Below are 24,020 nucleotides of genomic sequence, written 5' to 3'. Positions count from 1 at the left end.
CACTCTCACAGATATATCCAGAAATAATGCATTACCAACTATCTGGGTATCCTTTAATTCAGTCAAGTTTACGCTAAAAATTAAGCATCACAGAAAATTATATAGGTTAACTGATATGTCCCAAGTGATACAGTGTAGGGCCTGGGTTTCTAACACAGTTCAGTCCAGAACCCACAGCACTCTTGATGGTTCTGATGTCTTCATAATAGAGATGATGGAAGCAGAGTGTGGTTTGAGGAATGTCTTCCAATCTAGCTATTTTGATGCTAAAGAAGTTAGAGATTTTCTTTTAGAAACATATGAGTAATGTGCATTTTTTTAGAAATATATATTCATTGTGGTATTCCTTATGCACTGCTTATTCCTTTATTTTAAGCAGTCCCCATATGACTTCCATTTGGTCATGAAATAGACCATGTTCCTCATCCTAGTAATTAAGCATAGGTTCAATGTGCTTCCATAACTCCTTTTTTCTTGACTGTATGCTTTGCCTCTGTGCCTTTCCTCAAATACTCAGGGTCATTTCTCACTTACATATTTAGTGCTTTATACAATCTTTGTGCCTAGAGGGTCTTAATGTATCAATCACAACTTCATCTATTTTCCAAGATCAGTCAAATGCTATGCTAATATATACCTCACTGAATTTGGCATTGTTTCATAATTATAAGATATTTGGTAGGATTATAGGTTCTTTGGATGACAGAACACAACACGAAGACACTCAGATAAAAGTCCAAACTCTGTGTTACTTTCAGCTGCAAATGAGAGATGGCTGAGCCACGAGCCACATAGGGTTTCACCCAGAGACGGGGTGATAGCAAGCTGAGTAGCCAGGTGGGGTTAGCAAGGTTTTACAGGCTCCCTGAGGATAGGTAAAATTGAATAATTTGTGCATCCCAGGGGCAATTCCTAATTGTCTATACTTAGTCCTGGGGCATAGCAGCCCTAGAACGAGAAAGCCTGAGGAGGGACTTGCTTGGGGTGTAGATGTACTCAAGGGAAACTGATCTGTCTCTAGCCAAGGCCTCAAAACTGGGTCAAACAGCATTAAAAACAAATAAACAAACAAAAACTTGTTACGGTTATATTCTTTTTTTTTTTATATTTATTTATTTTTATTTTTTATTTTAATTTTTATTTTTTTTCAGCTCATTATGGGGGTACAAAAGTTAAGGTTATATATATTGTCCTGATCAAATTAAAAAGCTTCTGCACAGCCAAAGAAACAGTCACGAGAGTAAACAGACAACCTACAGAATGGGAAAAAATTTTCGCATACTACACATCAGATAAAGGACTGATAACAAGAATCTATTTAGAACTCAGGAAAATCAGTAAGAAAAAATCGAACAACCCTATCAAAAAGTGGGCAAAGGACATGAATAGAAATTTTTCAAAAGAAGATATAAAAATGGCTAACAAACATATGAAAAAGTGTTCAACATCTCTAATCATATGGGAAATGCAAATCAAAACCACAATGAGATATCACTTAACTCCAGTGAGAATGGCCTTTATCAAAAAGTCCCAAAACAATACATGTTGGCGTGGATGCGGAGAGACAGGTACACTCATACACTGCTGGTGGGACTGTAAACTAGTGCAACCCCAGTGGAAAACAATGTGGAGATACCTTAAACAGATTCAAGTAGACCTACGGTTATATTCTGAGTCCACCTTTGTATCTAGCAGTGGATTTGGGAAATGCTGTTTGAGTTTCAAAGGGATGTTATATGATGTCTTAATTGTGTGGAGCTGGGGGCCTATCCTCTGTCTTCTTACACCTGGAAAAAGCTAAAATACTGCAAGAAGTCTCTCTCTGCACTGCCTGCTGGTACTAGCTCTATCACCCTGGTTCAGTTACCACCTTCCAGAAAGTGATCTGGACTAACCTGGAGGAGAGGCCCAGGGATGACAGGAGAATTGCAAGGGTTCTTTTCCAATCTCCCCAGCATTAGAGAATTGTCACTTCTTTTTTGTGGGTTATCATCTTCGTAAGTTTCTCCTTATCTGCTTTTCTCTCTCTCGGCCACTGTCATTTCTCCATCTCACTAAACACTCCTGGGGCCTCTGTGCCCCTCAGTTTGTTGAATACTTTTTTTACTTTGCTCTTAAATCGTGATCTTATGCAAAGGAAAGAAAGAAGAAGGATATGGAGAAGCCTAGCAAAGAAGGAGTCCAGTGTTGAGTATTTATTCAGGTTTCTGAGCAATTTAGGAGGTTTTATAATATGTTCTCTCTGGCTAGGTTTTGTACTGACTGGAGTATTTTTGCTACGTAAAGTTACTAGCACTGTTACCAAAATGATAGTTCTAAGAGTAAGTAATTAGATTTCATTCATAATCTCCCACATTAAATACTTTTGAGATACAGGAGATTTTATTTTAAAATTCAGATTTACGGACAATATGAGGGTATGTTAACACATGCCAAACAGTTTTTAGTTTGTTATATAATGGAATATTATGTGATGGCAAAATTTCCAGCAGACTTAATAAATTTTTTAAAATTAGTTATTTTGGAAAATGAAAGCCAAAACTTGCTCATTTCTGCAATTCTATGGAGCCAATATTTTTTATTCTGTTTTTTCCTCCACATCATTTTTAGGTTTTCCAAAGACTATCAGATAATCCTTAATGGATTTCAACTCAGAATTTCCCTGTCAACATCCAAAAGGAATTTTGAAAAATGATTTTTCCTACTTGCTACCAAACTCAGAATCCATTGAAACAGTATGAGTATTTCTCTGGCATTGAATCAGTCTTGTTATTTTAAAATCTGAGAAGTCAAATTTATGACCTACTACAAAGCAGGTAAATTGAAGAGAAGAACATCTGGCAAATGAAGAGAGATATTGTAGAAACTCAATTAAGTTTTACCAGATAGATTCAGTCTCCATTCCCTCCATAGTAACTGTTGTACACAGTTCAGGGAAAGTACAAAACGGACATGCTATTCTCAATCTACAGTGAAAAATTGTGTGCTTAACCAGTTCTAGCCAGGTTTATATTCAAACATTTCTAGACTAGTCATATCAGTTATTTTAAATACAAACATTAATAAAATAGAAAATAAACTAATGAAATATTAGTGCAATAAAAAAAACCCTAAATTGTTTCCTTGAAAATTATGTTGAACATGCGAAAATCTTGATAAATATGGGTTGGTTAAAATAAAATTAGTGTGATAAAAACTACTGCCATATTAGACAGAGAAGGCAACTGACAAAGATAGCAGGAAACTGTAAAAAATCTAGGATTCTGTACTTAGATTGCTTAACAAGTGACTTTAAGTTTTCACTCCACTTTGAAGAAACCAAAACTAGAAATCATACATTATGCATGACAAGTGTGGTTTATGACATAGATAATGTGGGACTCTATTTAGAGGACTTAAATGCAAAATGACTTCAAATGAATTGGCAGGTGATTATATATATATATCATTTACATAAAAATAAAATATGCATTGTGACATTATGTATTTTTCATTTTATGTATATATACATATGTATGTGTGTTATATACTTTTATTTTATTGTGGTGCCCCACAATAAAATTATTTTCCTATTTGCAGAGCAATTATTGGCTCTGATCTTGCCACCTAACAATAGTAAATGGTGTCTTTTCATGAGCACATAGTTTGTGATATACAAGATCATAACTCGCATGTATTGACTCAGTTCATTCTCACAGCAACCCTATTATTGCTACCTTTTACAGATGAGGAAACTGAGGCATAGAGAAGTTAAACAATTAGCTCAAAAATTTTATCAAATGATGAAGCTCTGATTCAGACACGAGCAGACTTCCCCAGAGTCCATGAACTGCACATGCACCTATAGTTTATATTTTTTAATATAAAGATATTGATAAATCATTGTCCTTTTTGAGGTGGACAAAATGAATAAATGAGCATAATAAACTGAATTTGTAATTGCTAAATTGTACCAGTGCTGCCAATTAAAAATCAGCTCTAAGGTTATATTCTTCTACAAACAAAATTTGCGTTCACATGTTCAGTCTATTCCATTTGCACAAGATAATTTTTCTCTGTAAAAATTTTCCTAGCCTGTTTTGACTAATATCTCATTCTTAGCCTCTGATTCCTTACCCTGGGTGTTTCTTTAATCCCTCTTCTGAAGTGTTAAAAGGTCTCTGGCATATCTAGCCATTCTTTCTCCATAAAACTCAACTGCATTTACAGCATAGCTTCAATCTAGCTCCCCAGCACTATGATCCACACACCAAGTGGGGAAATGGAATAACAGTAGCTTGAGCCAAAATATGCCATCAAGGTTAGCCCAGTTCAGAAAAGCTTGGTCTGTCTCTAATCTCCACTGTTACAGTCCATCGAGCTGCCAGCCTACTGACATGCCTGCCATAAATGGATGAGATAAAAAAGCATTTTTCATCTTCTCTTTTTAAAATCCAAAATTATTCATTTAAAACCCCCAGGAGTAGACTCTATAGGTACCACCTTATATTTAATTCCATTAAATTCAAAATACCTACTGACTAGTTCTGTCTTTGTTACAGTCAGCTTTAAGAAAGGGTGCTCTAAAAACTTGCAAACGTATTTTGATTTTGAACAGAGGGAAAATTTCCAAGCAATTTTCATAATTCATGTGAAGTGGTGTGCATTAGTGAATATTAAATATAAAATATTAGTTTTAATAATCTGAAGTACAGAATTAAGTAACTATAAGAAAGTTGTTTTTCCTCATTGACTATAGGCATTCTCTTATTATGATAACTGAGCAAGCAAAGAAAAAAGAGAGTTATGCCATTAAGTGACCTATGTAATCATGATAAACCTCAACTGTTACCTGATGAAACATAAATGTAATACCTTAGGGACTGTATTTTTGTAAGAAAATTGCATGGACAATATCAGCCTCCTTTGACTGCATTCTTATAGCTTCACTTTTCTTTTTCTAAATTAATAACTCTTGATTGAACTTATTTGAGAAAAAAATGAAAATGACTAAAAATCATTAGATTTTTTTCTTCAATAGAATAGTTTAATATTAGCCTTCAAACTGCACAACTAATAAAATAACTGATGGTGGTAATTTCACACTGAATATTTTAATTTAATAAGGATGAATTCATACTTTTAAGTTCTTAGCTAATCACATATATACATATTTCTTGAGAACATGTTTATGAACACAACACCCAGGTACTCATCATCATATATACTATGAATAATTATTCTTTTTCCGGTTGTCAAAGAAATTACATTTAACTTTATGTAGCAATTGTGAATTTTTCAAATTTACTTTAAATTTACTTGGTTTATAATTAACTCTGGATGTTCTAGTTCATCCTGTCTCCTTCAATGAATACAATTATAAAATATGGACAGAATGCATGGAGTAGCTATTGGGACTCCACAAAGTCAATCGCAGGAAGATTGGAGAAGAAGACCTGAATTTAAATCTCCATGGATCAAGTGGATCAAGTGGTGAGTTTACCATCTCTTTTCCTCTACTGTTAATATCTCTCAGCCTGAGCTCGGCACACCAGAAATGGGCAGTAAGGCACAGAGAGAGAGAGAGCTAAAGAAGAATCTCTTTAGTTTTTGCTTGAGAAGCAGTAAAGTGAGCATCTAACACTCATAGGGAGTGTGGAAATCACTCTTTTTTCTTTTCTTCTTTCCCTGTTCTCTCATGCCCTAGCCCCTGGTGGTGATGACAGACAGGCAAAGCACTCCTGCTGGAGCCAAAACTCTAAGGAAGGAAAACCTTCCTCTCTGTTTTTTTATACGAAGCTCTGATTCTAATAGGGTTGGGTGTACCCCTTTGTTTTTCTCTATTTGTCTTCCTGCTCCTTAAATCTAAACACTGTCACTGCAATCGAAGTTCATAGCAGAGGAGGTAACTAAAACCCTGCAGGGGCTGGGCCTAGAAGAAAGGATAGATGGATGGATGGATGGATGGAAAGAGCGTGAGCAAGGTGACTGAAGGGTCAGGTGAAAACACCTGCGTGAAGATGCTGTGTGCGAAGGTCAGCCGAAAACAGCTGACCTGTATGGAAGTCGTTAAAGAAATCAGCAAAAGGCCCTGATCCTTTGCACATGTGCTCGGAAATAAATACTTGGAGAAACTTGGCTGAGGAGGCCATTTTCTCCTTTAGATGTTGGCCTCTCTCCTCTCGAAACAGTATGCGTTTCCAGTAGTTATTCATTCCTTCCTCTAACGAGCTCAGGAGCGAAAAGCAGCCCACCGGTGTGATTCAGGAATCCGCCCGTCCAGTGAGCGTCTTCGTCGTCCGGACTACGAGGGGAATCGTCCAGGTAAGGGACAGTCCCGTCCGATGCTTTGGGAAAGGGACCGACGTGTGTAGTTTCAGAACGGTATTTCTAACATGGGGCAAGAGCAGCGAAACTATCTGTGTGCTTTGCAGCGACTCTGAAGAGCTGCTCAGTGTTCTGTTGGACCAAAAGCCTTACATCAGCTCTTATGTGCAGTGAGGCAACACTGCCCCAGGTTCCCAGATGACGGCACACTAGATTTAGAACTCTGGGAGCGAGCAGGGAAGTTTTTTAAGAAGAATTTTGGGCATAGGGTACCTGTGCCCCTTGCCGTGTTAACTACATGGAACATGGTGCAAACAACGCTGACTCCCTTACTTGTTCCTACTGTTTCTAATTCGTTGGAACTCGCTGCTCCTCCTCTTATGTCTGCTCCACGGTAGGAGCTGGAGTCCCCTTCCCACAAGGAGCAAGTGTCCCCTGCCTTAAAATTCCTGAATCCTGAGCCATTCTCTCCACCATCGCCTTCTGCCTCTCAATACCAGGAGCAGCTACCTCCTCCCCCTCCTCCCGCTCTCAAAGGGAATCTCTACTCCTCCCCTGGTAAACCATCTTAGTGTTAGTGGACTCGATGGTGTCTTGGCCTCTCCAAGACAAAGTGCCCACCTGCTTTGATGTATAGGCCCTGACCAGCCAAGAGGCCATATTCCAACCCCTCATCCTTCCCCTACCATACTCTTTATGGGTATGACATTTGCTAGAACAATGGAATCTTCTTCTAACTACATTAGGGGCCACTGCTCAGGTGCATCCAATACAACCCACACCTTTCCAATGGACTACTAATTCGCCCATCTGGATAGAGCAGGGGCCCATTAAGCAGGCTAGATTACAACATTTAAAATCTCTTGTCCAGGACCAATTTAAAGCAGGACATTTAGAACCTTCCCTGAGCCCATGGAACATTCCCTTTTCTCTACATCCTCATCAACATTTGTTATATTTTGACTTTTTAGTTATAGCCACTCTGACTGGCATAGGATGATATCTCAATGTAGTTTTAATTTGCATTTCTCCAATGATTAGTGATAAGTATTTTTATATGCTTCTTGGTCATTTGTCTCTTTTTGAAAAATGTCTGTTCATGTCCTTTGCGCACTTTTTAATGCATTTATTTGGTTTGTTGTTGTTGTTGCGTTGTGTGGATTCCTTGTAAATTCCAAGTATCAGTTCCCTGTCGGATGCATAGTTTGCAAATATTTTCCCAATTCTGCAGGTTGTCTGTTTATTGATTATTTCTTTTGCTGTGCAGAAGCTTTTTAGTTCTGATTTCTTATTTGTTAATAAAGAGGTTTCCAGAGAATTGTAATGAATGTTTATATAATGACAACCTCAAATGTGAACAGGGGAGTGAGTTATGAATTCTGATTACACAGAATAGCATAAGAGGCTTGTTTTTTTCTTGTTTTCTGATCATGTTTTGTTCTCTGAAGGTTTTTTCAAGTAAGAATAGTCCAGCTAAAAACTGAAACTTTGCACTTGCCCCACAAAAAGTCATTAGGGTTTGCATGGTCAGAGCACTACAGTGATACTGGAAGAGCTTTTACTATTCTCCTACTGCAAAATCTGTATGTTTCTCTGGCGACACTTCCCTGCTTCTGTAAATAATGCAACAGAATATAGCAATAGGTGCTTGGTGGAGAGTGCTGCAATTGCAGAAATCTGCAGTTTTTTACCACATTCTACAGTGCACTCAGGAAGTCTGGTTATGTCAAGATGAGAAATGGTACAAGCACTTGCAACGCTACAGTCTTACCTTATGCAGGAATTAGGCTTGAATTTTAATTTTCTACTTATTTTGCTAGGAAAAAAAGTCATTTAGGTCATTTCTTAAAAACAACAGCATCAGCAACATCCTATCTTTATTACAGTTCTAGCTATTCTTGAATACAATATCACCCTATCAATATAGTTCTTTTTTTGACTGTACCAATTTTGCGTTTGTTATTTGTATTTATTTTTTGTTGACTAAGGGGTACAAGTGCACTTTTGTGATATGGATATATTGTGTAGTGGTGAAGTCTGGGCTTTTAGTGTAGCCATCACTCGAAAAATGCACATTGCACCCATTAAGTAATTTCTCATCCCTCACCGTCCTCCCACTCTCCTACCCTTCCAAGTATCTAAATGTCTATTATACTGCTCTCTATGTCCATGTGTACCACATGCATCAGAATCATCTGAACTCAACCTCTAATTGACTGAGTTAGAATTTTTGTAGGCAAATCTCATGAAAATTTACACATTTTGCACACTCCAAGGTGATTCTTAAGCCAATAGTCAGAAAATACCTACCCCTGGGTATGAAAAGACTGGTTCAGGTCCATAAAAATGATGGTCAACATCATCAAAACCATGTGATTAATTTCTGAAGAATAAGAATAATCATCAAAGACTAAGGAAAAGAAAGAAATTACCTAAAAATTGATAAATATTTTGCCTCCAGTATTAAAAATCATAAATTAGAGCCAAAAGTGACCTGACATCACACCATCCAAACCTGATATTCTACGACTGAGGAAGCTGACAGTGGCAGGTGTCAATTATTGAGCACTTACTCCATGCTAGGCATTGCGGTAAGCATGTTACAGAGCATAGTTGATTTAATCTCTGCTCAGAGTTGAAGAGGATTTAAGGTTATCAAATATGTTATTGACAAAGATGGGGTCAGACTCTAGATCTCAGCTTATAGCCACATTCTCATTTCACCTCACAGCTTATCTTCTTCCCAGAAAAAGATGAATCTCAACCAATTATGTGTACCCCTTAAAATGGGCTGCCAGTACTTATATCACAAGTCATACTTTCACAAAATACTATTTACTTTTTCATTTTTCTCTAAAGAAGCAAGATATGTGATTCTCTAAAATGCCATGCTTTGACTTTATTCACAGTCCAATGTCAGAGGATATTGCATTAAAACAAAATGGCTAGAAAACATCCGGACACAAAGTTTTATGTGAAGCACTCCAAGGATATTGGACTAAGTTTCTTTCTCAATGATTTATGCTTAATTTTGTAATGAAGAATTTACATCATGATCTTCAAACAGTAATTTAATTGTACATTCAGTACTGTGTAGGATTCTGGAGCAGGCAATTTGCTTGCTCATTATGTCCAGAGATCTGTTTGTGTGTGGGCTGTGTACATATGCTTGATCCAGTCATTTGTCAAGCCTCCTGATATATATTTTTTTCAATTTTCTATGAACCTTGTCATTTAAGTTTTTGTGAATATGTAAGATCAAAAATCTACATCATTCCCCTATATTCTCTTGTGTTAAACTTTAGACATAAGGTCTAAGAAGTTCTTAGCTCTCTACAATTTGCAAAAAACTCAAATAACTTTGGTACAGTTGAACTTCTACACTCTACTCCTGGCCTACTTGTTCAGCTGCATTGCTCGCCACTTTCTCTGTTCTTCACTTAATACTACAACAAGAATTGAAATTTCATGAGCATGTAATACTGTCTCATTCACCTATGCATTGTACATGTTTTCTCTGCCCAAGAGTCTCTTCTATTTATACACCTGAAAAATTGCAACACGACCCAACTCAAATGTTAATATCTTTGCAATCTTATTCTTCAACCTCTAAGCAGAATTAATCCCTTTCTTCTTGGTGATATATCTAGACCTTATGCTTATCTCTCTCTATTATTGCATTGTTACTCTACATTTTAGTCCCTTGTTTGTGTACCTGGTTTGGCTACTTGATTCTGAATTACTTGAGAGAGATATTTTGTCTGACTGTCCTTCATTTCTCTAGAACCCAGAATAGTACCTGACAGAGAAAATGCCTATTGAGTAAAGGAGATTTCTTTTTCTTTTCTTTTCTTTTTTTTTTTAAGTTTTTGAAGACTAATACCTTTTCAATGAACTTTTCTTTATAAAATTGGAAATCTATCAATTGAGAAAGCACCTGCAGGAACTAGCATGTTGATTGATAGACTGATCATTAATAATTACAACAACTTGTCCATAATATGAGAACTAATATTTCCATAGTTTCACAATTTCTAAAGAATTTTCTTATATACAAACTTATTTTGATACTCTCAAGGAAGATATTTATTGCAGATAAAAAATATGGAGATCTCACAATTGTAAGTGATTTGAACAATATGGCTAGTTTGCTTATTGTTTTCTTTTATTTTTGTTTTAAATTTTGCTCAAATTTCAAGCTCATTCCAGTTGCAAAGAGGAGTTATGAATTAATAGCTTTCTGAGTGAGCTTCAAAGAACATAATTTCATTTACAGTGGTCCTCAAATTAAAAACTGATTTGTAATTTTTAAAGGCTACTTAGTATAAATAGCTTTTTTCCCTCAAAGTGAATGGGAACATAGAAGCACTTATTTTTTAAAATATATGCCATATTTCAGATATTGAGAGAGATGGCATGAGATAAGTATTTCCTAATGCTGCTGCAAAATTTCTAAAAAGATTTATAGGAAAGAAGGATTTGTAATATTATACTAAATAACAATTTTTCTCTTTTTGATGAAGAAAAGATAAAAAATGGGGATGGATCTGCTTTTTAATTCTCTTATACAAATATAGATGATATTTCAAATTGATAAAAAAAAATTTTAATAAAAATAATAAAATCTGGTTTATATGTTGGAATGTCAATTAATAGATGGCAAGTCATGTTAGAAATTATGTTATTTCAAGGTTATATTATTACAGCTGAATATTGTCTTCTGGCTATTTCAATAAGAAAATAAGGAAGATAAGACATATTCTCTACTATGTATTCACTTTATATATTAAACCAAAATAAATCGTATTAATCTATGAACAGTTTTGCAGCCCAGATCTGCTGCTTTGTTCTACCCGTTCCTTCCTGTCTGTTGCTCCATATTCTTGCCAGCATTTGGTGCTGTCAGTGTTCTAGGTTTTGGCCATTTTAATAGGTGTGTAATAGTATCTCATTTGCTGTTTTAATTTGCATTTCTCTAATGACATATGATGTGGAACATATTTTCATATGCTTATTTGCCATATGCATACCTTCTTTGGTGAGGTGTCTGTTCAGATGGCTTCAGTTGTTTTCCTGTCCTGTTCTGAGAGTTATCACCCTAGTTCATACGCTTAGCTTCCTCCATTTGAGTGCTATCCTCATATAAACATAATATTTATGATCTTTTTATTATTAAAAGAATAAATGATTACTGCAGGAAGTTTATTAACAGGAAGAAAGTAAAATTCACCCATAATCTCATTGCACACAATAATTGACCATACTTTGGCCTTGTTCACAGCTTACTGTCTCTCTGTGTCTGGATAACTGTTACCTCCAGCATATCTCAGATTTTATTAGCCCATCACTACTGGTTATGTCACAATGCCTTTTTATGTAAAAATTATGATGGTTCAGGTCCCATTGTACCATACTTTTTTAATATTGGCTTCCATTCCAGTGTCACCCGGCCATTTATTTATGAGCCTACCACTTTGTGGGGAAGTCTTCCCTTCCCTTCTGCTGCTACTCATGACCCTGGGCCTGTGGGACGCCCAGTGCTCTCCCCTGTGCTGCTCTTGGCAATGACCCTGCCTCTCCATATCAAAAGCATGGGCACAAACAACTGAGACAAAATAATGCATATCTAAAGGGGCTTAACTAATGATTAGAGAATAATATAAGGGGAATATAATTTAAATGAAGACTTAGAGCTACTCTATTCTCTCCTACTGAGCTGGTTCCTTGCATAGGGCCTTAGCCGTGTCCTTCCAACTTCTCTGTATTCACCAATGTTAAAACCACTTACCACTTCTCTACAACTAAGAATGTGATCTATAACAATTTTAAAGTTAATCTTCCATGTATTTTGTGTGTGTGTGTGTGTGTGTGTGTGTGTGTGTATGGTGGTGGTGGAATTTTTTGTTTTTGTTTTTTTTAAAGAAGGACCATGATGGTGTAATATTAATCATATTTTTCTTCTAACGAGTCTTAGTCTTATTTCTAGTGTTTATCTATTATATATGATATGTAAATATTTTCTACATTCAGAGATAAAGTAGTATCAGCACTGTCTTTAAGAAGCTCATCTTAAGTTTTCATCCAAGGGCAGATTTGTTTTTTATTCCTCACTATAATTCAATTGTTAATGAGACACCATAGAAATAAAATCAAATGAACCAGGCTGTTAGTACTCATCCGATTTCCCTATGAAGTGTCTTGTATTTTTTTAGTGCATTAGAAATTGTAGTTAAACTTTACAGTTATAGAAAAATCAATCATTAATTAAAATATATGTGGAAAAAAGTAGAAATCTAATTTTTTAAATAAGATGTGCTTCCAAGAGTGAAATTCTATAATGATCTAATAGCACCACTTGAGCTACATAATTTACCATGGTGGGCACTGGGGAAGATTCAGAGTCAGTATAAACCAGGAGTTCTTGGAATTCTCAACTATCTGGAGGGAGAACAACCATTGTTTCTTTTGTCTGTTCAGAAGAAAATATTAATAAGTGGTTCCATTCTGCATGATCAAGGACATGAGTCACAAAGGTAATTATACACTGAAGAATTAAAAAACAACAACAACAACAACAAAAAAAAAAAAACACCATTCAGAAAAGATTCCTAAAAGTGCTCTCTGAACTTAAGTGAATGCCAATTTAGGAACTAAAACATCAAGATTGAATAGCAGCAATGTTTTTTTATCTTAGTAGCAAATGAATCTTAGTTTAGTGGTTTTTGCTTTCAGTGTTGTTTGTTTTTTACAAGTTGGTATGTACACATGCAAATGATTCAAGTGGCCCAGAGAGTTGACAAGTGGCATCTCCATGGGTAAGAAAAAGGGCCCCACAGAAGACAATATATTGCCCATTTAAAAGGCAAGGCTGTGTGGTTCACCAGCTTTAGGTCTTTCTTTCCCTTCTCCTCCTGAAGTAGACATAACGAAATTGTCAAAGATGCGATATCTGTGTGTTGACTACATATACAATTACTTCTGAAAAGCCTCTGTGTAAGTGAAAGACTAATCATTTCATGAGTTTGGAGATTCACCAAGCAAAAATAAATTCAGTCAAATCATGCTGTGTTAAGAAAAAAGCCAATTTAGCAAAATAATGCAAGAAGGAGAAAGAGCGAGGAGAAAAGGAAAAAAAAAGAAGTGAAGATCAAATGCATTTACACTTGTCACTTCCTTCAAAAATGCCCTTTAAAAGTACAAATAAGTTTACTGAAAAAAACATATGTGCTCTCTGCAAGTGTTTGAGTCATGTCACAGGTTGGACTCTGAGAATAGATCTATATAATTTAAATGTATATTATGCTCTAATCTACTAAAGGTGCTTTCATTTTTATCATCCATCTGTTCCCTAGAGATACTGAAGCTATCCTATACATTTTATCAATTTAATAGAGGGAAATAATTATTAGTCACTTTTTTGCAATGGTTAAAATTAACAAGAAAACAAAATATCCCCTCTCTCTAAATATATATATGTGTGTGTGTATACATATATATGTAAAGAAAATCCATAGCTTTTGAAGGTTTGTAACTAAAATAGGGATCTCACCATTCATAAGACTTCTAAGAAATAAACAAATATAGGGGGTGGAATATGAAGGCTAGAGCCTGTTCTGACTCCCCAAATGTAGGTCCTGCCACTCCCCCTCTTGCTTTGTTGTTGAGCTAGTTGACTGGGCCACCTCCTTCCACCCTGATCAGGTGGCTGTCACTGAGCTCTTACCCCACATCCACTGAAGACTTTGACACACACTCTCTGTTCTTTTGTATACCCCCAGTCCTCTCATTGTCCCTAGTGACCCTCAAGTCCCCAAGGATGACCCTCTCATCTCCTCTTGGCCCCCTGACTTCCATACCCCAATGCCATCCTCCCCATCCTATCAGCTGTGTCAGTGCTCCAAAGAACTCACTCCCCAAGTCACCGCCACACATTCCTCTGCTGACTGCAATCCCTTCTCCTTCTGACTTAATTGTTTCATTCAATAAATAATGTTTTCTACAGCAAAAAAAATAAAAATGAAGAAAAGGGGACATGTACAAAGAAAAAATTGGAAGTTAACAAATGAGCTGTAGAAAAAAACTGTGGTGGTGTTGACAGTGTTTTTTCCATTGAGGATCTTGAAATAAAATTGCAGAACTGATGGTATATTAAAATACACAGAAGACCTTTACCTGTTGCTCAAAATACGTAATGACCAGCCATGGTGGTGTCAAATGTCAGGTGCACTTGATCCATAGATTGGCCTCATGAATACAAAGCCTTAGGTTTGAATGCACTTGCCTTCTGCCCTGAGGACTCAGTTTGACTGACAGACATTTTACAAATAAATAGCTGTGTGTATATCTCCTTTTCCAAAGACAGGAGGAGAATGTATTTCATAATATCAGGATTGTTGGTACCTGTTGGTCTATAATCTTAAGAGTAGGAAGTGCATAAGGTGACAATGTGAAATATTTCTAATAACTGCAAACTAGAAAATTCCTTTTTTTTTTTTTTAATTCATTATGCCTTAGCTAATCTCTGGAAATGTTAGAGTGTATAATGATAATAACCTTGAATTTATATAGAGCTTTCTCCCATTCCACATTTTTTTTTTCCATTCCACATTTTTAACCACCCAGTTTCATTTTACCTTCCCAAAGAGTCTATGAAATATATACAAAAGTATTACTATATGCTTTTTTATAGATCAAGGAAGAAAGGTTAAGAAAAGCCCATGTCTGTTCCAAGGTTCAGTGCCAGTAAGTGACACAGTCAGATTAGGTCTTTTGGGCCTCCAAGGGCCTTGCCCCTACAGTCCACTGAGTCAGATGTGACCCTTGTGAAATATTCCATATATCATTAATTTAAATTCCATGTTTTAATATATAAAATCAGCAAAGAGATTTAAATGTATGGCATAATTATCACTAGTAATTATAAGTAATAAAATTTTGTTTATAAAATATACTATATCAATATTTTCCAAACTTCTTTCAAGAAAAGAACAACCTGAATATTTATTTCAAAATGAAAAAAATTGGGATTCCCAGGGCCAACCCAGACCCAAGGTTAAAGTTTGGTGATTTATATAGTAAGTTCCCCAAGAGATTCTTAACTCCAGGATAACTTGGGGATTAATGGTTCAAATCAATTACAAAATAACCTAGCAGCTCTAGTTGGTACCTTTCTAAGTGTGGAATTATCAAATATGTTTTAAAATAATGTCGCATATAGCAATACATATTAATAATTTATATAATAAAAAGCAAGAACTATCACCGAATTGTAATCATGGCTTATAAGAGATACAAAAATGTTGAAAACAGATTAGGATAGAGAAGAAACAGAAAACTTTATGGAATTATTAAGTAAAATGGAATTGTGATGCTTAAGAGGGAAAGTAGAAGTTTCATAGATGTCTTAAAGTATTTTTAGTATTGTTCTAATGAAGACAGATAGAATTGTGCTCTTTAATTAATGGTAGGCACATATTACATGCTCATTAGATATTAAATGAATGAATGAGTGAATGAATGCCTGAACTAATACAACCAGTGAGCAGAAGGAGAATCAAAGGATGGAATTTATAGGAAAGTAAATATCACCTCAAGGTAAAGATTAGTTAGCCTTCTTGGCCACAGATGTTCACAGAGGTTTGCACATCAGCAAATTGTCTTGGCTGTATTGAAAAATCAACCTACAATTAATTTTTTTCAATATCAGTGAAAATAGAAGTTATAAATCTACATTTATACATCTTGCAGCTAGTCTTAATACAAAAGCTTGCCTTAAAACTAGTGCTCTTTTTATCTTTTATAAATAGGTAACACCAATTTAAATTGTGGATGCAATTTCAGGATGCAAGTTGTTCTGGAAAAGAAAATGTCAAATATTTTTAAATTAAATATTTATTTCCAACATATTTTAGCATGAACAAACCAATATTCAAAATAATACTAACGTTATGGTTTAATTGTGTGTCTATTCTCATCGAGGAACTGTGCTGGGAGTTTTACATATCAGTATCACCAATATCAAACCATACCTTGGACAATTCAAGATGTGGGGCTTAGGTAGGGTAGTTTGTCTGTCATTACACTTATATTAATTTGTGGAGCAAGGTTTTAAATCTGTCTTTTTCTTTTTTTAGCATGTACTTTTTAACTTATGTGACTTTTTTGCCTGCATAAAATTATACTTCTGTTCTGAATTCAGTTAGTGTCATGACTCTGTATTGTCTAATCAATATCCTTTGGTAGGCAAATAATGCACAATTTATGCAAAAAATCACAGTAGTTTCATTGAATTAAATGATATTTGAAGACAGTAAAAAATTGAGTAAGCACTTTATTAAGAAAACATTCTACTAAAATACCATTGTCATCCATATTTGCAAGAAGTCTTAAAATTCAATAGGAGGTATTCTTTAAGTCAGGCTTTATTTAGAGTAAGAATATGAAATTGTAATGGAATTCATGCAAGAAAGAATCAGTGAAACACTGAATTTGAGGTGATAGATTTGTAGATAGCTAACAAGCTTTGTAAGAGCAACACTTTAATAATTTATAAAATTATTGAAATGGAAAAACAGAATAATGCCAGTTATAGAACATGGAAAACCCTACAGAAGACAGGAATCATTTAAGTATTTGCTTTTTATGAAGGAGGAAAGATTTATTCACACATGAGCATTCAACACTTACCTCTCTGCAACTTAAGATAATTTTCCTTCGCCAAGTAAATTACTCTATCCTACCCTGCATCCCCTGAATTGCACTCTCCATCTCAAGTTTGTGTATCCTGAATTTTATCATTTCTTTGTTTGTCATTTTACTTTGATTTCTGCTACAGTTAGAATGTGTCCCTCCAAAATTTAGGTGTTGCCAATGTCATAGTATTAGGAGGAGGGGCCTTTAAAAGGTGATTAGGTGATGAGAGTTCCTAGGTGCCCTTATAAAGGGACTTGACAGGGTGAGTCTCCTCACTGTCCCCCCTCTGCATGTGGGGCTACAGTGTAACCCCCTCTGGGTGATGCAGCCCTTACCAGACACCAAATGCTAGTGTCTTCATCGTGAACTTCCAACCCCTAGAACTATGAGAAATAAATTCCTGTTCTTTATAAATTACCCACTTTGTGGTATTTTATTATAGCAGCACAAGTGGACTAAGATAATCCCATAGAAATGGATCCCTAATCATTTTGCTTTTTATGAAATTCATATAAAATGCATAAAAATACATATTTTATGCAACTTGTTTTCCTCAGCATGATTTGTGACTCATCCATGTTAATGTATATTGATATAATTTATTCATTTGTATTGCTGTACAGTGATCAACTATATATCACAAAATTGAAATACAAAGGGATGTTACCAATTAAAAATACTCCCACCAAGAGCATATAGGCGTTTATTGCCCATTTACTCTTTAAAAGCCTTTTTGGTCAAATTTTTTTATATTCAAAATTGCATTTCCCTGATAAAATTGGGGCTTTTTAAATGAGTTTGTTTCCTCCTCTATAAAATATCTTTAAATGTTATTTGCCTATTTTCCTATTTGGTTATATAGTTTTTTTCTTATAGAATTTTTTTAAAAATCTAAAGTGTAAACTTTATTTATAGCTTTGTTGACAATAAGTATGTGAATATATTCTCAAAGCTTTGTGCTCAATTTTGCCATATCTTTAATTAATGGAATTTTTAGATTTCAATATAATTCCTCACTTTTAAAGTTTATAGATCGTATATCTCTTGCATCTCATTTCAGAAATCCTTTCATATGACAAGATCATAAAAATGTTTTCCTGTTTTCTACTTCCTTTTGAAATTTTAAAGATCTGTCTTTTACATCTAAGTCTTTAATCCATTCGGTTTTTATTTTGTTTACGTTGTAAATTTGTGTCACAAATACCATTTATTGAAGTCCATAATTTCCTCATTAATCTGAAATAACTTTTGCCACATATAAACTTTTCAAATATATATGTATGACATATATCCATCTCATTTTACCTACCTTTATAGCTATACCACACTGCATTAATTATAACTTTATAGAAAGTCAGTATATCAGATAGGCAAAGCTTATATCTTGTTCATTTTCAGTCTTGCCATAGTTATTCCTGGCCATTTGTTCTTCCTTATAAGCTTTAGAATCTGATTATCAAGTTCCATAAATAATAAAAGAATTTTTATTGGAATGCATTTATTCTACAGATCATTAAAGAAATAGCTGATAATTGAATGATATTGATTTTATAATTTTGAATATCATTTACCTATATATTTATAAGCATCTTTATTGTTTTACAATATTGCTTGATCATTTTCTTCTTAAAGGTCATACATTCTATTGTAAATTTTTTCTATTTTATTTTACTTGCTATTATAAATTTTATATTTATAATTATATATAGTTACCATTATAAATTATAATTTTAATTATAAGTTTTGACAATTTCTTACTGGCATACAGAAATAAGGTTTACTTTTCTTTATTAACTTATGAGAAAATGCATAAACTCCTTAATTATTCTAAGGTAAATTTTGTATATTTTGGTGTTTTTTTAATATAGGCAAATAATTGAATCACACACTTATAACGGGTGGGTTTTATGGTATATGTAGTAGTTCTTTAAACAAATACAATATTATTGATTACTTGCCATGTGTGAAACTGGGATTTGTGCATTAGGATTTGAAGTGCAAAGAAAAGTCAGAAAGTAGTAAATGTTGACCAAGCTCATTATGTATGTCAGGTACTATACTAGATTCTTTGAGCTCATTAACACCATCAATACCTGTAAGATAGACTCTGCTATTCTTATTATACTGTGGTGAAGCCCACGCTGCAGAAATGACGTGTATCTTACAGCTTGCTGGTGGACAACCTGGCTTTTAATACAAATATGCCTTTGACTTATTTCCAGCACATGATGCTGCTTTGAATGATTGTCAAGAAACAGTCTAGATCTTCAAGAAACTTACAATTTGAAGTTCATTTGCAGTGTTATGAATCAAATAGGTTCACTAATGCACATGGTGTGTATAGTATGTGACAAAGAACATCTGTATGCAGATCATATCTTTATGTTGGCTGAATAGCTACATTCATCAGTGTCATTCAACCATCATCATCCCAAAGGGGGAAGAATGCAATGAACTTCATTTATTGAGACCTAGTATTAATGTCCAGTAACAAAGATCAGGTTTCATTTATTTTTAGCTTTTTTTGATATATCTTAGGAATTACTTTTCTCAGATTAGATTTTGATAACCAGCGATTTGTGAGCACCCTAAGTTAAATTTAAATAGCCAGTATAATCTAAATTTCACACTTGATTTGTTCTCATGGCTTTCCCCCCTAAACACAGTATCAAATTCAAATAGTCTTTTCCTCTCTCAAGAACTAAATTTGTGATTCTGATATTGCCATCAACTCACTTCAAATTGATAATAATTACAAGAGCATTAAACAGACATGCTCCTGTCAGAAGAATACACACACACACACAAAAGGAAAGAAACAGCCTGTTACAAATTTGTGCTCTATTTTACCAGTGTGTCTAGGAAAGAAAGTAATCTTTTTTTGTTTTTGTTTTTTTGCCATGTAAGCTCTCTGTGCCAGAAATACTGCTTCATACTTCAGGGTTGGTCCTTTATTTCACTCTTCACTAGGCGTGCTTCAGACTTCATTTCAACACTAGACCCCAAACAAAGGCTTCTAAGCTATTTTCAGTTTGGTTTGTCTTTGAATTTATAATGAGATTAATTTTGCAGGGCATACAATAGCAAGAACTAGATTTCAGAACATGGGTCACTTCCCAGGAAGTATGGATCTACTTGGGGTACAGCAGAAGATTTATATGACAAGGTCAGATTTTAGGTAAGCAACACTTGAATAAGAGGTAAATATTCCTACAATTACCTGACTGAATCACTCAGGGCTTAGAAATGCTAAACCATGTGCTATTTGAAGTGAAGCTAAACAGATAAAGATTCTACTTGAACATAGTGAAAAGGCAACCTACATAACGGGAGAAAATATTTGCAAATTATATATCTGATAAGGGATTAATATCCAGAATATATAAGGAACTTTTACAACTCAACAATAATGAAACAAATATACCAATTAAAAATGAGCAAAGGACTTGAATAGACAATTCTCCAAAGAAGATAGACAAATGGCCAACAAGGATGTGAAAAGATGCTCAACATCACTAATCATAGGATAAGTGCAAATAAAAATCACCATGAGATATTAAATCATATCCATTAGGATAGCTACTATCAAAAGAACAAAAAATAATGTGTTGGCAAAGATGCAGAGAAATTGGAACTCTGTGTACCTGTTGATAGGAATGTAAAATGGTGTGGTGTAGCTATTATGGAAAACAATATGGAATTTCTCAAGAAATTAAAAATAGAATGACCATATTACCTAGCTATTGCACATCTGATTTTATATCCAAAATAATTCAAAACAGACTTTAAAGAGATATTTGCACACCCTTTTTTATTACGGCATTATTTACAATAGCCTAGAGGCAGAAGCAACCCAAATGTTCATTGTCAGATGAATGGATAGAGAAAAATGTACAATGGAAAGTTATATAGCCTTAAAGAAGGAAACACTGCCACATGCTACAACGTGCATGACTCTGGAGAACATTATGCTAAGCAAAATAAGTCAGTCACCAATGGACAAATACTGTATGATTCTACTCATATGACATATTCAAAGTAGTTTCCACAGTAAGAAAAATTTTCTACTTGAAGCTTAAATAGTGTTCTTAGCAATTTTTTACCAAGCATAAAAAATATAATTCCCTTCCTTCTATTTACATGTATCTTCTTTTCTCAAGACAAAGGATTGTAAAAGACACAAAGGAAATTCCCTCTCTTCCTTTTGAGGTCCCAGGAAATGTGTTCTAATTGACTGATATGTTTCCTGACTGTTACTATAAGGGACAATCTTTCTGTATTCTCACAGTGAGGCCACACCTTCAACTACTGGACTTTTTTAATTTCTTCAAGAAAGAGATGGGCCTATACCTTTTAGCTTTGCATCCAAGGTTAGAAAGTTGAATTCTAAGGTTATGTCTGTTTTCCACTTGGGGGATTCAGTCACTGCTTTAATTTCTCACCATATGACAAAGAGAAAAATTGAGAAAATGAAAAAAAATGGGCATTAAGTACTCCTTAAATTGGGGATTGCCCTTTTCTGTTGTAGGGTTGATGCTGGTAACTGATTGAAAGTGGATGACAAAGGACAGAGGTGAATCTATAACACCTCAAAGATCAGTATATGACGATTTACAAGGATGACACAAAAGTGATCAAGTCTGACAAGTCCAAAGGGCCTTTCCTACCATTACAGCAAACTTGGAAGTAGACAGGATTTACTAAAGATTTCGGGGCCTCTTAGATAAAACAAATTTCATAATAAGAGTCATCTCAGGCTGAAGAGGAGAGAAGTACATAAATATACACAGGTATTGGTAATGTAATTATAAGTAGAATGGTGGGTTAATGTGTGTTTATTTTGTTCATTAAAAAATTATGTTTCAAATATTGCATTAAATATGTTTTTAAAAGTCTTCCTCTAATATTTACATAAAAGACAAAAATGTTTCCTTAATTCCTTTTAACAGTCCTTCTCTCAGAGGCAGAGGAGCTGAGCTTCCTTCCCTGATATTTTTGTCACCTAAAAGATGCAAAATATTTAGTTGTTTTTCTTAGCACAGTTCTGTCCAAATATCCATTATTTTCTCAGTTAATGCATCATGCACCAAATACAATTTTTATCTCTGAACTTTTCTTTAATGTATCCCTCCCTTCTGTTATCCACAGTACTGGTTAAAACTTTCATCATCTAAAAAATTAGCTGGGCATGGTGGCGTGTGCCTGTAGTCCCAGCTACCCGGGAGGCTGAGGCAGGAGGATTGCTTAAGCCCAGGAGTTTGAGGTTGCTGTGAGCTAGGCTGATGCCACGGCACTCACTTTAGCCCGGGCAACAAAGGGAGACTCTGTCTCAAAAAAAAAAAAAAACAAAAAAAAAACTTTCATCATCTAAAATAGTCTCTTAACTGGTCTTTATCCATACTTAGTTCTCCAAAATCTATCCTTTCTACAGCCAAAGAAAGATTTATCTAAATACATAGCTTAACTATATTACCTTTAATTACATCTTAATTTCCTGTGTTGTAGTATAAAGACAAAAAACCTGTGAAATTGAATTTTACAAATGGTCTTATTAGGCAATTTTAGGAACTGAGAATATTGAGAAACATTTCTAGTAAATAATGAAACCCATGTATATGTCTTCTATAAAATATGTGATTGAAGACATTAATTGAATATGTTCTACATAGAAAATTACATGCCCTAAATTTTTAGTGTTTGCATCAGCAATTCAGAAATAACTATCTTGAGCTAAGAATGAGACTAAACAAAATGGTAGAGGACTAGAAATAAATCATACTTTGAAAAGAAATCTGATTTGTATAATAAAAATTAATGTCCTGGGATCAGTGAGGAATCAATAGGAAGCAGATTATGAAAGTTATATTGATAATTAAACAAAAGATGGAGAAGTAATGAGGAAGATGCAAGGGAAACATTAATATAGATTTTGAATAAAAATTATTGGCTGTTCAAAATTGTCTTCAATAGTATCACATTATTTTAAAGTGCCATCTTTATGTTAATATTTGCCTAATACACTATTGAATATCAAATATTCTATTTAATTAACATAATCAGAAAAAAAACAAATTTTGATGGATTCAATGAAATGAGTGTCTTGATGAGGCTGGGAAAGACCGGGGTGGGGGTGAAAAACTTTGTGACATATGGATAGTCTGGTGCTAGAACTAGGCCTGCTGTTCCCACATAAGGGCCTCAAAATTTCAGTCTCCCTGTCCATTCTTCCCAGCCCCTACAAAACTCCTATTTGCATGAAATTGGGAAGCCAGAAAACCCTCAAAGTCAAAGGGGGTGTAAGCAAAATAGTACACAGGAAAGGCACCCAACAAGAAAGGCAGAATGATACTGCCTCCTCTTGAACTCCGTTGCTACTGATCCTATTCCAGGCTTCTTTAACTAAAAAACAAACCAACCAACAAATGAACAGATGAACATCCCGAATGTAGTATGTTCAAAAGAGAAAGAATCATCAATAGCTCAAAAAAAAAAAAAGGTTATATTTTCTGTAAACTCAGGAAAAAAAACAAGGAAGTTTTTTTTTTCGCCACCCAGAAAGGGCACTGGACCCTGCTGCAATCATGTTTCCTCTTGCTTGCCTGTGATGAATCTGTTTTAGGGGTTAATTCTATAGAGAAATAGGTCAAATACTGAAGAATTCATAGAGAAACAAGGTTTTTTGAACAAGATAATTGTATTAGCTGTCTATTGCTAAGTAATAAGTAAATTACCACAATATTTAACATCATCAAAACAAAAAAAAATATCTCACAGAGATTCTGCAGGTCAGAAATCTGAGAGTGCTTAGCTGGGTGATTCTGGGGGAAGGTGTCTCATGAGGTTGCATTCACGCTATCTCTGAAGACTTGACTGGGGTTGAAGGATACAATTTGACACTCATTTTTGTGATTATTGGCAAGACTTCACTTTATCTTTCTCCTCTTGCATTCTACTATAAGTAGTAAGAATAAAACAGGCAACACTTACTGCCTAGAAATGTCCTCAGCTAGATCACCCATTTA

The 24,020-nt window shown here is 34.7% G+C and overlaps 1 long non-coding RNA gene across 1 annotated transcript in view; it reads left to right on the top strand.

The window, feature by feature from the left end:
- Positions 1-5,430: 5,430 nt before the first annotated feature.
- LOC138400170 (uncharacterized) overlaps positions 5,431-24,020 on the top strand; it is a 303,061-nt gene continuing 284,471 nt past the window's right edge. The window contains exons 1-2 of the long non-coding RNA XR_011236220.1: positions 5,431-5,472; positions 6,216-6,303. This is a non-coding gene — a long non-coding RNA (uncharacterized lncRNA). The remainder of the gene's footprint in view (positions 5,473-6,215; positions 6,304-24,020) is intronic.

This window comes from Eulemur rufifrons, chromosome 19 (assembly GCF_041146395.1).
Source record: "Eulemur rufifrons isolate Redbay chromosome 19, OSU_ERuf_1, whole genome shotgun sequence".
NCBI classification, from domain to species: domain Eukaryota; kingdom Metazoa; phylum Chordata; class Mammalia; order Primates; family Lemuridae; genus Eulemur; species Eulemur rufifrons.
This window is presented reverse-complemented; position numbering and strand designations above follow the sequence as displayed.